Source organism: Taeniopygia guttata, chromosome 3 (assembly GCF_048771995.1).
Source record: "Taeniopygia guttata chromosome 3, bTaeGut7.mat, whole genome shotgun sequence".
NCBI classification, from domain to species: Eukaryota; Metazoa; Chordata; class Aves; order Passeriformes; family Estrildidae; genus Taeniopygia; species Taeniopygia guttata.
In genome coordinates, this window is record NC_133027.1 from 84140312 (window position 1) to 84154501 (window position 14190).

At 37.1% G+C, this 14190-nt stretch overlaps 1 protein-coding gene across 23 annotated transcripts in view; it reads left to right on the plus strand.

The window, feature by feature from the left end:
- CEP170 (centrosomal protein 170) overlaps positions 1 to 14190 on the plus strand; it is a 92942-nt gene that overhangs the window by 8269 nt on the left and 70483 nt on the right. Inside the window, exon 2 of one of the 23 annotated variants that reach the window (XM_072927244.1) lies at positions 12841 to 12945. The exons of the other annotated variants lie outside the window; for them this stretch is intronic. The gene's annotated coding sequence lies outside the window, so the exon portion shown is untranslated. The remainder of the gene's footprint in view (positions 1 to 12840; positions 12946 to 14190) is intronic. 23 annotated transcript variants of the gene reach the window in all.

Sequence of the window (14190 nt, forward strand, 5' to 3'; positions counted from 1 at the left end):
AATATTATCAAACATACTACTATTTTTTGCATGGTTAATGAAATTAATTCAAACATCACAGTGGGGCAACACTAGTTTAAAGAGGTCAAGATCCTTGAGTTCTTGGATTTTGTGAGACTTTCCCTTTGTGCAATTTCATTCCAAAACCAAGAAAAGCATTAAGCCTTGCTATTTTTATCTGTTCTGGTTTTTGAGGGACAATGCCATTGATCTTCAAAAAAATTTATTCAATAATGTCCATGTATTGTTTTGTTTATATAGTTATTTCCATAGGAATTCTTCCTTTCTATTCATGGCACTTATTCACATTAGGGGTGACTGATCTAAAACAGATTTAGAAGACCAACTGATTTAGTGCATCATGAGATGGGAGACTAAAGATTTGATCATTCGGTGTGTTATAAGACATGGTTGAGCAAGTGAAAAAAGAATAAAATTACGCACTGAAACATTTTACAAAGTATATAGTTTTAATCTGTAATGGAGAAATACGAAAACCTACTTTATATTTGAATAGAAATTATGGTGAAGCACTGGAACAGGTTGCCCAGGGAAGTGGTTGATGTCCCATCCCTGCAGGTGTTCAAGGCGACATGGGGCCCTGAGCAACCTGGTGAGTGAAATGTGCCCCTGCCCATGGCAGGGAGATTGGAACTTGATGATCTTTGAGGTCCCTTGTAACCCAAGCCATTCTGTGATTCTGTATTAATAGTCCTTACAGTTCCTATAGATTTGTTTTTAAATGTAAGAAGTCCTGTGAGGCTTAGGGGGATCTGATGTAATTGCCTTGTGTTCTCCTAGTGGCCTAAACGGAGCTTACTGCCTGTCCTGGACCTGCCCTGTTCTCCCCTTTTCTGCTGTTCTCACCTGCACAGCCTCACCCCTTTTGCCTTGGTCCTGCCCTGGTGTGTAGCTTCTGGGCACCATTCGTTTGTTTATGGGAGCGGAGAAGAGCACAGGAGTGATTCTGTGGCAAGCTGAACATTGCAATAGCCCAGCTCAGCTGCACAGGCACATGTGGCCTTCAGCTGCGGCAAAGGGAGAAGTCCTGACTTTGTGGTTGGGGCAGGCCAAGAGGGTTGGGATCCTGACAGCAGGGAAATGGCTTCAGCTAATGGGGAACTGCAGCTTCTTCACTTCAGCATTTATTTGGTGAGGCTTAAATCTGCCCCTTTGCCTGTCCACTGACTCTTTCAACTAGGGTTGGAAATAAACTAATGCTGTGAAGTTATGGACAGGCAAGCAACTTATGACAGGGTTTCTTAATCTGTGTATTAGTGTTGTCAGTATATATTAGTTAGATAGTATATATGAATTTTGCATAGTAACTCCTATTCCATGGCAGATACAGGGAACACAAAGTACTTCACACAAAGTAGGCTCCTTGAGATTAGCTGCAATACAGATGTGTATGTAGGAGCTGCTAATAAGGAAGACGTGCCACTCTAAATTTCACATCCCATACTGTCCGTATATTTGTGTCTTTGAATTTAATTAAGCTATCTTCCCCATTTCAGCTAGTAAAACTTAGGCACAGGCTGCTTCCCTCTCATAAATTCTGCATACACTGGAATTTTACCAAATATTAAAAGCTGTGCAGAATCTGAAAATGTGTTTTCTTTCTCTCTAACCAAATCTGCAAAAATATCTGAAAAGCACTTTGAATTTGAGGATAAGTTTTGAATAAAAATCAGTCTTTGGAGCTCTGTTGCTCATAGAGGGTTTTTTAGCTACTTAGAATAAAAATACAGATAATAAAGACTAACTGTTTTGTCATAATTATTCAGTATTCTTTTATTTTTTCAGCTGCCTTTCTGTCTGCAAAAGATTGCAAGTTGTTAGTTACTGATATATTCTAGACCAGCTGTTTCCTAACTGTATAGTTCAACTTCTGTGGATGTATTGATGGACACAATTGGACCATTATTAATGAAACATCTCTTTAATCCATTCCATAATGGATTAAATGGATTAATGGTGCTTGTGTCTTTATCTTGCAATGCGATGATAATGCACTCATTTTGTTAAAAATGTTTGTGGCCTGGATAGGGTGGACCTTAACCTGCTCATGTTGGGGATCAAGTACAGGGAATGTTTGTATTTTTTTCTCTCCCTTCCTCTAGCAGGCAATACTGCATGGCTTGTGAAGTCTAGGCTAAAGGGAAAAGAAGACACACTTCTGAAATTCTGGCATCATTGGGAAAATGCTTTGCCTTTGATTTGAAGTAAAGCAATCCTGTTAGGATAAAATAGAAAAACATATGCAAGAGAACAAATAATGTCTGGTTTCTTAGGGATGTGTCCTGTATCCCAACCTGCACTGAATCTCAACATGCACATGAGCTCACTCTTGTTGTGTGGGGGAAATAATTTGTTCTGTTCCCCACAATGTTCTGTGGGGAAAATAACTTGAGTGGCAAATGCCCTTCAAAGGCAGTGAGAGCACGAAGAAGCCACGTGAGTGCAGGTCAGCCAGCAGGCTGTAAGGAGCTGGGAATTGTTGAACGTGTAGCACAGTGTTTCTAGTGGGAAAACTGACTTGTTCTTTTGAAGTTGTTCTGCTTGGCTCTCCAATTTCTTGAAACTTTGTAACTCTGAAATTTCCAGCTCCCTAAAGCTTGCTGTTGGGAGGAATGATTGGTGGAAACAAACTGTTTGCTTAAGCCTTACTTCCTCAGTTAACTAAAAATTGTTTCAGTAAGAAATGGTTTCAGTAAGAGTTTTAATTGCAAACTGTGTAGTAGAAGGAGAAAACATTTTTAAAAACCCCTGATGCGCAGGAACTTCCACCTGTGACGAAGAACTTCTTCACTGTGTAGGCACCTCAGACTGGAACAGATTGCCTGGAAAGCCTTTAACAATGGAACTCATAACGATCTGTCTTAATCAACTTCTTATGCTCTTGGCCATATTTAGTTCCATCTTAAAACGTTGTAAAATATTTTTGGTTAATCAGAAGATTAATTCTCTACTGCAGCAGCATGGTCAGTGTTGCTTAACACAGCAGCTGAGCTTAACAGAATTTGAAGTATAATCCTTTTGTTGGAGACATAAAATGAGTAACTTCCATGTAAGTGTGTGTAGTTCTTAAACTAATCAAAGTCTAAGCCTTCAAACTTATTCACTAAAGTGCAAACAAAAAGCATGACTTGATCCCTTTTCGTGGATGGGGTTACAGAACCACTTCCTCTTGTTTGGTTTGTTGCTTGGAGAAATATGTCGTTTGGAGTTCTTCCCATTTAGCCTTCCCTTTCACATTTATTCCTTTTTTTTTTTTTTTTTTTTTTAAGGTGAAAAGTTATTGAAGTTAAAATGGAAAATCTATACAGATTTCCTCCCATAGATTCCTTCAGATTTCTGTCCATTGAAAGACATGCATTCATTTAATAGCCTTTAAAAATATTTTTAGTATGATACTAATAAAAGCATTTTCCAGTGGTCTCCAAGTATTCTGAAATTAATCAAATTTTTGTTGTAGCATTTTGCAAAATATATACTAGTGTACTGAATCAAGTTTAAATCCCCAGTCATTGCTAAACTGGCTTATAAAGTCCACATGAAAATAGTCTGCTTACTTAACAGTGAGGACTTCTGATTGTGATTTAGTTGAGGGGTTGTAATCTACCTGCTCAAACAAGTTCTTGCATAAAAATACTGAGCTCTGTATGCACTCTGTGTGTTAATTCTGAAAGTTTATTGTGATAATTCACTTTTAACTGTTTAATAATATTTAGTAAATAAGAGATAATAGAAGAAATAGAATTAAGACTTACCATGTTAGTAGCTACATTCCTGTTGGCTACACACAGGAAAGGAGTGAGTAGGCACCACAAGCAGATGTGGAATAGCTTCTCTTGGGGAAGCCATGTACATTTTAAAATCTTTGCAATAAGTAGAATGGATCATTAAAACTACAGGTATTCTTAGCATTTGTGCATGTGTCTTACCCTGCTTTCTGTCTTGCTGAATTTCTAATATTGTCATTTTTGACAGCTGTTTTTATATGATCATATATTGAGAAAGCATTTATTATATTTGGTACCTTTCAGTTTCATTTCATGGGAAGGAGAGAGATAGGAGGACACAAACATTAAAGAAATGCCATGTTCCAAACTGCAAGATTAGATTTCTTTTGAACTATTTGACTTCTGGTTAAAGAACCAAACAAATAATTGAAATATAAGACTTTTAATTTTAAGCCTTGTTCTACTCAGTTTTTATATGAATCTCCAGGAAGAGGACTTCCCATCAGGAAAAGATCTAAAAATGAAGTCTAATGTTGAAAAATGCTGAAAAAATACCCCTGATCTCTTTACATCAGAGCTACCATGCTAAGTTTTAAATAATTTTGATTTTAAGCTTGTCCTGATGTTAATTACTTCACAGAGTACCCATGTAGCTCAACATATTTATGGCACAGAATTATTTTTATGCTTTGTGCATGCACACACACACTGCCTCTCTTCAGACAGTGAAAATTGCCTAGAGCAAACATCTCTTGCAACTTTAGGCTAAAGTTTGAGCTTTTGCTTGCTTTGTAAAATAAGTTCATCCAACTTTTTTTTTTTTTTTTTTTTTTAATGTAGGGATTGTGTTACTGATCTTGGAACAAACAACTCAGTGTATTTCCAAGAAAAATACATCTGTGGACTTGGCTGTCAAGGGTAATTGTGAAAAGCTCCAAAGCATTCCATAAGTGAGAGGATAGAATGTTTCAAATATTTTGTGTGGAACACAATAAATGTTTTTCATGTTATAGTGCAGGTGTAGAAAAGAATAATAATTGAATACCTTTTTGAATTATGTATCTGTATTGTTATGAGTGGATATGGAGATTGGTAACTTTGATATCAAGAACTGTCCTCCATCACTTCCACTTTCATGTTCTGTGTACTTACACATTGTGTCAAGAAGTAAGTGAAATTGAAAGGAGAAAGGTAGATATTAAAACTACCTCAATACTTGCTTTTTTTTGGAAAGTAAACTTATCTTCTTACCCACAAAATAAATCATTCCTAGTATGAAGTAAGAAAAAATCTGCATTGCCTTGAATGTAATTTAATCTTGCTAAGTATCTTGAGTCACTAGCTACTCCATATATTTCACAATTTTGGGGAAAGTGAAATCACCACCCCTGGGAGGTTTAGAGATCCAGTTTTATTTGCAAAATATTTATTTGCAAAATTTTTCAGTAGTGCTCAGGGCTGTGGTCAGTACTTGGCCAGTGCAAATAAAACCACCTCATCACACACAGCCTACAAAACTCACTTGATATATGCCATGGTGAAGGCACTCTGAATAGAAAGAGGAAGAAGGGGATTTGACTGCATCTTCTAAGATTGCATTCTGCCCGAGTGCCATGCCTGATTTGCATTTGTTTATTTATTTATTTTTCTGTTTGGTAATCTTAGCAATAGTGTAGTGTGATATGGAGTAGAGGGAAATGAAGGATTTCTATAGTTTTCATCACAGGGAGCTTTTTCTCAAAGATGATTCGGTTATGATTTTTTGGCTGGCTTGCCACAATAGTTTCTAGAGGCTACTTATCAGATGTACTGTTTTATTAGCATGTTTGGCATGCTAATTTCTCCAGAGATGACTTCTTTTGACCATAAGAAATAGGGAATTTTTAAAATTTCTTTTATGCAATTCCTTAATCTGAATGAGAGTGATGGACAAAAAGTGAACTTTCAATCGTTTGAACATAAATAAAGCTACACTTATAAGCAGTTATTAGCCTTCATTTTAACTGTTTATTCAAAGAAACTTTTGGAAAGTATTGCTGTTCAGTGTGGGGAGGCTGCAGAGAAATACATTCACAAGAAATTATTTCTTGTTAATGGTTGTAAAGATTAGGAATGCAAAATGAGCAATTTCTTTAATAAATGCAAAATGTCATTATTGTCTGGTATCAAGGAATAAAACAGGATAATTCTTTCAAGTCTTAACGGCTTTATCCTAGTGGCCAATAACAAAGTAGGTTTTAATGTTTAGATAGGATAACTTAAAGGGAAAAATTCAGTCTTCAGGTACTTCTCGTTACTATAAGAAAGATATATGTATAAAAAGGCTTATGATTGTTGTGTAAGACTGTATTCATGTACAATACCAGTCCTAAGCAAAGTTTTCTAATCAGGCTAAGGATTTGCTTGTTTGCCAGTATTCTCTGTAAAGATAACTCAGTATTTTGTTTTTTTGTCAAGTTGGTGTCAAGTTTGTTTCAGTCTGCTGTTCTTAATACCATTTGGTCTCTTAGCTTCTACTAGGTATTTTGATATGTTGTTTCTTTTCCTCCTTAATAGCTTCACAATTTATTTTTCTTTTGAGGATAGTGACTTAGCCACTTCACCTGCCAGGTTCCCTCTGGACCTGCATGTCTCTCATCAGATTCAATGGACTTGTGCACCTTCAGGTTCTTTAGGATAGGACCTAAAGGTGGTCTCTTCAAGTTGTTTAGGATCTCTCTTTCCTGATTTCTTACAGTATATGGTTTTTCATTCTCCCAGTCCCTGCCTTCTGTGACTTGGGTAGTGTGGCTGGAGCTTTTGCTGGTGAAGAGCAGGGTAAAAAAGTGGTTGAGTGCCTCAGCTTTCTCCATATCCCAGGTAGCTAGATCGATCTTCTCCTTCTGAAGAGAGAAAATACTACATTTTCTCTAGTATTTCTTCTTTCTAGACATATCCAAAGAAACTCTTCTTGTTGGGCTTGGCATCACTGGCCAGATTATTCTATTAGGGCACTAGCTTTCCTCGCCTGATCCATGGCTGTTCATACACTATTTCTGCCAAGCTATTTATCCTTTCTTCCGTCCTCTGTAGGCTTCTTTTTTGAGTGAGTTTCAGTTTGTCCAGAAGCTGCTTTTCATCTATGCAAGTCTCCTGGCAAATCTGTCCAACTTCCTCTCTGTTGGGATGCATCTCTTTTGAACTTGGAAGATGTGGTCCTTGAATATTGATGAGCTTTCTTGAGCCCCTCTTTTCTTCAAGGCTATATCCTACTCTAAGAAAGAGACTGGAGATCCCTGAAGAGGCCTAAATCTGCTTTCCTGAAGTCCTTAGAGTAGTGAGGACTGTCCTTTCTGTCCGACCTCCTTGCTGCCTTAAGGATCTCAAACTCCTTCATGGAGCCAAGGCTTGAGCTTCATATTCCCCACCAGCCTCTCCTTGCTGGTGAGAACAAGGTCCTCCAGCCCCTCTTTGTTGGCTCCTCTAGCACTTGCAGAATGAAGTTATGATCAGTGCATTCCAGGAACTTCCTGCACTGCTTATAGCCTGCTGTGTTTTCCCTCCAACAGGTACTGGAATGATTGAAGTCCTCCATGATTACCTGGATTTGTGAATGTGAGGACACTCCTGTCTATCAACGATGCCTTATCTGCTCAGTCTTACAGTGAAGAAATTTGAGTGAAGCAGAAAACCCACTATAATAGACCTGTTCCTGCCCTCCTTTTAATCCTGATCCTTAAGCTCCTCATCCATCCCCAGGATGGCTATCATTCCTAAAGACCATGTATCTTTCTACTCTGACACTCCAGTCACAGGAGCCATCCTACTATGTCTCTCTGATGCCTTCCTTGGCAACTGTAGTTCAAAGGCCTCTTCTCCAGCTTGGCAAACCTGTGTCCAAAGATACTCTTCCCCTTCTCTGATAGTTAAACCCCAGCAGTGCCCCAGCAGACCAGGTTTTTAAAAGTGAGCCCCATGGTCTAAGTCGCCAAACCTCTGTGTGTGGCACAGTCCTGTAACCATATATTGATTCTCCTCATTCAATTGGCCCCCTTCAACCCTTCCCTTTAACTGGGAAGACTGATGTGAAAACTGGCTGTGTTCCAGAGTGCTTTATCACTGCTCTGTAATCCTTGGTATTCTTCTGGTTGCTCCTGGCTGTATCAATGATACGCACATGAAATAATAGCAGCAAGTAATTGTCACTGGACCAGATCTTTTTGCATACTGTGACACTCAAATGACTGATAGCCATCGGGTAAACCTTATGTTTCATACATTCCTTTGCAGCATTTTTATGTTGATACTGGTGCGATAGCAAAGGGCATGATCTCAGGACTCTTTATTTTTAGTCATTATTATATATAAAAGAGAGTAGGATAAGATCTTTAAGTCATTGTCCCTCAAAAGCAAAACCCCAAAGCAACTTCGACTGCAGCTGCACTGTTGGCAGAAAAAGAAGTCTATTTTTATTGCTGTTCTGACAACCATCCCTGTAGTGGTAAAATAGACATGGATCTAATTCTGACCTGCACCAGAGGAGAGGATATTTGTGCAGTCCCAGAGTTGCAGCAATGTTGCAGCAGAGATTTTCTGCCTGACAGAGGCAACAGCCTCTGTTGCTGAGCAGCTTTCTTGTCCTTTTTCCTGCAGGGGTGACCTGTAGGGCAAGAAGAGCATCTGGGTCCCTTCTGTAGAGATCTCAAACTCCTTGAATGCAGGAGGAAAATCTCTCTTTATGCTTAGTGATATTCACAGCTGGGAGACCTTTTTTTTTTTTTTTTTTAATTAAAATATGAGGAAGTTTCTTCCCTCAAATGCTGCTGAGGAGTTTGCGGCCTATCTGTGCTAGGTCCAGCCTGTCCCCTCCTGTTGCACCACTGTAAAGCTGAAGGTGTGGCTGCCTGTCTCTCCTTCCCCATATCACCCTTCTCCCCTGCCCCCTTTTCCTTTCTCCTAGTCACCAACTGCCTGAGAAACACACTGCTGCTGCTTTATAGATTTGGTACAACTCTGTAACTCTGGTTGTTTTAGTCTTTTATGGTAGGCAGTATAGGTAATGTGCATATCTACCTCTGTAAGATTGTACTAATTAAAGAAGTGAGGGGCATGACTGAACTTGATGTCCTGATTCTGGCTTTTTTTTTTTTATTCTTCTTTTGTTTTGTTTCTCATCTCTTAGTTATATCTAATTTTTTTTCTTCTTAAGTTTAATATAGCTTTTAGAAAAATCTTTTTTTATAATAGTGGGTGTTGTAGATGTTCTCTGTCTATAAATCTGGGGATTTTTCAGACATAAGATTCAAGGAGATTTACATATTTTTATTTTGCCTTCTTTCTTCCTCCGCTCTCTGTAGAAGAACATCAACCACAAGATTGAAAGTATGGAGGGCAAAGAAGGTAAAAGAGAATGTATTGCAGACTAGTGATTAAGAAGGTTTCTTTGCTCTCAGTACTTCTTTTGTACTGTAAAATTTTGTCATGGCTACATCTTTCAGATCATACTGGAAATGACATCTTTTTGACATAGTGTAAGGCTTCATTATGATTTTTTCATCTATTTTTCAAGAAATTGTGGTCAAATTCAGACATTTGAGCTGAGGTGGAGCAGGTCAAATACTCCAGAAGCAGAATACTCAAGGTATCATTCCAAGCCCTGTCAGTTACATCTTAGTCATTTTTGGAGAGAAGACAACATCTTTTTATGAGATGTTTTGGTTTAGTGATAAGTGCAGTTATCCTAAGCACACTCCTCTTCCCCATTTGAGCAGGGAAGTTAAATTGAATGGATGAGTCCCTTTTATTTCACTTGAGTTACCTGTTTTCTTCCACTTTACCTATTTGTTTGCTTTCCATCCAGTTTCACTCTTGTCCAGTAATTTAATAAACTTTTAATGAACTTTATAACTAATATTAATATTTCTTTATATCAGTGAGAAGGGCAACAGTTTCATGTTCAGAGCTGTATGTAGCATTTGAATATTTCTAGAGGGATTCAACCTGTTCAGGTGAATTTTCCAGTCAGTGAAATATTTGAAAACAATAATACTAATTTGTTCAATTGCAAAAAATCTAGGAATTTTTGGTCATTTTTCTTAAGTACGTGAGTTCATCTTCACATTTTGTTGAAGAATTTCAATACCGTTAAGCATAAATTACCTTATTTATGCTTCCTTTGCCTTTTATTTTAACAACCTTTAAAAGAATATTTAGATTAACCTTCATGGCCAACACTTGTGAAGTACACTTGAGTGCACAAAAGGTCATAAATACTTGAAAAAATACTTTTATAGATCATTAGCCTAAGCCATTTAAATTTAGATGGGTATTTATTTAGTTAAAGGTTTTGAGGAGCAATATTACACAGTACTGTGGCATGACATATGGCTTCTGTAGATTGAATTCCAGCTCTCAATCGAAGGTTCCTCAGTCCTGCAACTTTCCTAATTTTTTTTTGTTTAGGTTTGCTGTTTTTGTTGAGGTTTTTTCCTGCACAAGATACACTCTTCGTTAACAAAACCCCTTGGTGTACTGACCCTTGGAAATTGGTGAGAATCGTTTCAGTCAAGAGGCTGTTGTCTGTGCAGCCCTCTGTCTCCCTTCCTGGGATACCAGCAACATGAGCAGTGAAGGCAGCAGAGAATTACAAAAGCACCAAGAATAGTTTCATGAGTTTCATGACTAAATGTTCAGAAGCCATCCTAGAGCATGACTTATTTTCTTGTTTTTATAGTTCTATGATGGCAGATGAGCCCTTCCCTTTACTTTGGAAAAGTGGTCTAAATTTTCTAGCCACCCTATGTGTGGTTTTAAGCTTACTTTGCTAATGAATTAGGTGTTCAGTGATGTAACAGAAATAAGCGAGACCATTCGAATTCCAGTATATTGTATGAAATTAGTTATTTTAAAATGAAATATTGATGGTTTGGAACTTAAATATTCAAGACTAAGATATTTCAGCATTAAAAAAAGTTCCCCATTTACATGAAACCCTGTCTGCAACTACTTGTGGAGGTTTTACCGTAAGTGTTAATGAATTTCTCATGTGGTGGTGTTGAGCGTGGCAGATGAAGTCAGGAGGAAGTTAATAATTCAGGAAAGGTTTTTAGTAATGTGCAGTAAATAAGGCACAGGCTAATCAAAGGATGAGGAGAGGAAAAAGAACACTGATTAACTGACTGTTAAGATCTTGGTTTTAACCTGAGTACGGTAGAGTCCTGATTAAAATATGTGGTGATGTAGTTAAAGGTTATTTTCTAATGCATGTATGTAAGTAGGTTAATTATGATCGCCCACAGAACACTTGGTGTGTTACACTACCCCACTTCAGAGGGTTTGGTAGAGTAGACAATATTGCTGTGCTGTTTAGTACTTATAGCTTCCTAGGTTTAAATCAATTATATTTATAGATCAATTTAATATAAATTATAGGGATAGAATAATGTTCTCAGGGTTGAAGTTACCTTCAGTTTTGTCTTTTCTTTCTTTGGCATAGATATCTCCATTTCAGTCAAAATTAGAACTGCTGGCACTGGTATTTTTTATTACATTGAATAGTCAATAAAGGAGTCATGGGAGGCACTTTTCCAGTGAGTGTTGTTTGCTGACAGCATTTCTTAGTGATTTGGTTACCAGCTTCAACTTCAGGTTTTCTGCAGTCATTATGGGCCCTATCACTGCTCCCATTTCTGATTTCCCACCTGTCATGGTTTACTTCTGACATTTACCTTTCTTGAGTCCTGATTCCAAAATCTGTCTAGGTCTGGTTCGAGTGTCTTGTCCATGTGTGGTGGTGTTCTCTCCTTTATCTTCTACCCCTCCAGTTTGTTTCGACACAGGATGAGTTGAAAGTACTGGGAAAAAGATGCCTTATTTTTGTTCTGACTGCCGCTATAATGCTAAAACAGCATGCTCCACAAATTTATATAACTACCTCTGTGTAGGCAGATGTGTTTAAAGAATTTATCTCTGTCCTTGTTGAATGAATATACACAAGCAAAGTTTTCAAAAGCCACTTGCTTGTTTTTGTCCATTTGAATGGATTTGTACAAGAGCAATAATACAAGGTACAAACTGATACTCAGGCCTTCTGCCACATTTCAATACTAATTTGCATATATGAGGTACAGCTAATATTTTCTTAAAGATGACATAGAATATTCTGTTCTAACATTGTTTTAGAAATATTTCAGTAATTTCTTCAGAAATTTCTCCAAATTTACTAGGCAGTTGTATGAGAAGGTAAACTTAATTTTAGCAAATACTTTACCAGCTGGAAACAGGAGCTTATAAGGGAAAATAATGGGAAACAAAGGGTTTATGACTTTGTCAGTACTGTGTCTCAGCTTGGTACAGACCTTTTTTTAATGTTGTTTTAAAATATTCATAAGTAGAATTTGTTGTACAGTAAGAGGATAACTGTATACCATTAAAATTACACTATTTTCAGTCTTAATGTGGAGGACTACAGTGCTTATATGTTGGAATTTCAGACATATATTAGGTTTAATTTAAATTTTAAACATGGCTTTTTGTTTCTCTGTTGGATTGTTGTCTTAGTGTTCAGTAACTTTAGTTGGAGCTGTTTTCAGTTACAGGCAAGTACAAAAACATAGAATGTAAAATGCTCAAATTTGAGATTATTAAGGATTTTTATTTGCAATAACATGACTGTATGAAAAATAATCTTGGCAGTTCCTATTTAGACATTTGAAATTGGTTACACCCATCTTTTGGCTGCATAATACAGGATCTTAGTTCTTAGGAGTGAAGTATATTTACAGGGATGATGCAGCCAATTTCTCTGTTACTGCAGCATCTGTTTCAAATGACTTATTACCCACATATTAGTTCCAACATGCTGGTTACTGTCTTTTGAAAATTGTAGTCCTTCACCATAAAATGCTGTTTCTTCTGCAGACAAGGAAATATTTTGCAGCTGCCATAGATGTCTCAGCCACTGACTTGCAGACATCAGGAATGAAGCTTTGAATGATCAAGTCTTGATGAAATATTTGCTAGTTTGGTTAAAGACTACAACACAATATTGCCATTTTAGGAAATACTAATAGAACCAAATACTTCAATAAAACATTTTAAATTCTTTTTTTTCTAGGGTAGAAGTATTTTTTGTAAATACTGCATCTGAAAAGTGTAGTCTGTAGTGGAGTAGGACAGATCCATCTGGGACAATATCCTGTCATGCATAAAAAAAGGCTAGGTAAGGATGAGAGGTTTTTGGGTAGGACAGTGAAACCTCACTAGAGCATCCTCCCAGCCCCTCAAAATGCACAGTGCATGCACTTCCTGAGCTGTAAGTGGTGTCAGTGCATGTAACAGGATTAATAATAAGCATTCATGAAAGAAAATAATTGCTTTGTGAAACCTGTGTAACCTTTTGGTATCCATAACATTTCATTGCAAGAATTATCATGACCTAAATTTACACTCTGTAAAGAGCCACTTGTGATGATTTTGCATCTGTCATATAGTAATTTAATTTGGTATCTCCTAGGCAGTGAAGCGTCTTTCATCCTTGTATTGTTCAGAACACTACAGCCAGAGTACTTGCAAGAGCAGTTTGTTCAAAATATTGCAAGCTTCCATGAACTTTTTGGGGTGCAATGTAATTGTCCACATGCTGTCTATATGACTAATAAGTGTGCAGGTCCATATAAAATTTTTAATGCGTTTTTTTCTGTTGTTCTGATATCAAGCAACTGTTGCGACTGGATCCTTTTTTCAGCCAGTTTTGCTATGCAGATTGCAGCATAACTCTGATCAAAGGCATTGGTTTAGTCTAAAGAATACTTTAAAATAAAATATGTATCTAGGTTGATGGTTTCTTGCAGTTGAGACAGCGACTGTTTCAAAAGAACAGTATTATTAAGTTTGATAGAACTGGTGATGGACTTTTAACTGCAAATGTGCTGCCAAGCTGTGTGGCAGTGATTGCTTTGTATAATACATTTTTTAAAAAATATTTCACAAAGCTTAATTTAATCTGTTTGTTGTTAGGCTTTATCATTTGTAGGAAGTTTGGAGTGTTGGTTTATTTTTCCCTAGCTCTATTTGCTGACCTACTTCTCTGTTTTATAAATAGAAATAGTTTTCCTCTTTTACAGTCAGTCTACCTGTGTAAACTACAACATAGTTTTTACTAAGAAATTTTTCCAATTTTCGATTTTTTTTCTGTATAATCTTGGAGATTTTTCATATGAATTTCCAATTAGAGCAGGAAGGCCAAATGGTGCAAATGTAATTAGGATAAACAGATGGGAAATTTTAGAAGGTAGTAAAATATAGACATAATGAGGAGCTTTGATACTGAACAGCATGCTTGCTGTCAAACATCCAGTTAATTTACTTGTTATACACTGGAATGTAGGCTGGCTGTTTGTGATACTTCCTTTTCCTCTCTTAAAGGGAACTGCAAAATGTCATTTGATTGACCCAGTTTATCTTG